This window comes from Chrysochloris asiatica, unplaced genomic scaffold (assembly GCF_000296735.1).
Source record: "Chrysochloris asiatica unplaced genomic scaffold, ChrAsi1.0 scaffold00368, whole genome shotgun sequence".
Lineage (NCBI taxonomy): Eukaryota > Metazoa > Chordata > Mammalia > Afrosoricida > Chrysochloridae > Chrysochloris > Chrysochloris asiatica.
Genome location: NW_006408886.1, coordinates 698,104 through 700,155, shown reverse-complemented (window position 1 = coordinate 700,155; position 2,052 = coordinate 698,104).

Genomic DNA, 2,052 nt, shown 5'->3' with positions numbered 1-2,052 from the left:
GGACAAACCCCTTCCAAGACTGAAACTTAAAGGGGACACATGAGCAGGGATGTAAGCTTGCTGGTGACCACATTGGTTTCCTGGTGAGTGGAAGTGAGGGAAAGGCATCAGTGAAGATATGGGCTGAATTCTACCACATTCCAAAGACTACTGTCAACCTGGAGATGAGAGAGAAGAGGAGGGGTTGGTTGGTTCAAAGTGTGGTGAGACCTGTAGACTCCTGAGCCCATGGATAAGAACATAGCCACAGAGGGCTGGAGCTGAGAGCAAAGCACCCAGCTATGTGAAGTGAGGGGAGATGCAAAAGAAAGCCCAAAAAAGGAAACAAGTGTAAATTGCTACAATTTGATGACCTTGATCTATACTTATTGATATAGTAGCGCAAAATAGCAACTGAGAGGGAAGGAATCTTCACATCCAAAATCAATCTTATTCCCTCTGTATATAGGGTTGATAGGAGCTCTGGTCATATAGTGGTTACAAATCGGGCTGCGAACCACAAGGTAAGCAGTTCGAAACTACCAGCTGCTCCATGGGAGAAAGATGAGGTTTTCTGCTCCTGTAAAGATTTACAGCCTCGGAAACCCTGTTCAGGGTCACTATGGACCAGAACCGACTCGACGGCACATAACGACGATGACAGGGTTGATAGAGATGGGCAACTTAGACATTGGCTACCTAAAATGGAAGGGGCTATAAAGGCACGAAGTGACTGACTTGCAAGTTTTTAAGAGGGAGCTTAGTTTCAGAGTGTGTGAGGGAAGGTAGAATGTCCACTGAATAGTTTTCATCTTGTCTAGATGGGTCTGCTGAAAGGAGATGGGGATAAGATTCTTATGATTCAATAGTGAGTAAATGTTATCATGACTAACTGCGATTGTCATAACTGTAAAGGTAGAAGTTTTGTAACAAAAATCAGGGAGTAGTTAATCTTACATTCCAGGAACAGAGAACACTAGGACCATCAAGAGAGAAGATCATGAGCGGAATGTGGGACCCTGTCCAGAGAAACAGCAACACCAGAGATGGAGACAGAGATGAGGGCATGGAGAAAGAGAGCAGCTGAGGACTCTAGACTCATGGAAAGTGAAAGGCTATGTGCTGACAGCCAGGTGCTAGTGGCCAGGAGGCAGGCTTGCAGAATGTGTCCTTTGGTTGTTTAAATGATTATATAATCCGGAGTGTTTCTGTGTACATACTCCCTACCAAACAAACAAAATAACAGAGGAAATAGAAGCAAATATTGTTGAATGATGATGCATAGAGGAGATTGCAATCATTACAATGAAACGATGATTGTAAAACTGATGTTCCCCCATGTAACTATCACTCAATGCACAATAGAAACTAAAAAAAGAGTTATGCAGTTTTGTGGAGTCACATGGTATTTCTGAACAGGGAAGAGTATGGTAGCCAAGAAGCCTAATATGATTAGATGAGCAAGTTGGATAAAACCCAGAAAGCCCTGAGTGATCCCAATGAAAGGTGCTGTGTGCCACATTTTGATTTCGTAGGCACATTGGGCTGACTTCAAGGAGCACAATGTGGTGCCAGAAATTACCCTGCTTCAAATCACAGTTCACCACTTATTTAAAAGTGTTTCCAAGAAGCTTTATTTTATTCCGCTGTAAAAGAAAAAAAAATACTGCTCTTAGGGTTGCTGTGACAATTATTAGACAGAAAAGTAAAGAAGTAAAATTGCTGTAAGACTGATGACCCATTCAGGAAGGAAGTAAAACTGTTGTAAAACTGGTGACCAATTGCTGAGCATAGAAAACAAGCTTTGGTTTGGATAGCTTGCACTAGCCATCTTAAGGCTATCCTAAAGTAACCCGATCCTTGTTAAAGCCTCATTGCATATTAAGATCTAACCCAAGCAAGGCTCATCTACCATGAGAATGCACTTCCCACCAGTTGATGCAACTTTATCTTGACATTATGAATGATGTAGGAACACATTTTACATACATATGCTTTCCTGATTTGTACTGTGGTGTTGTGGGTTAATGCACCAGACTGCAAAACCATTTGAACTGCAAGGTCTGTGGTTCA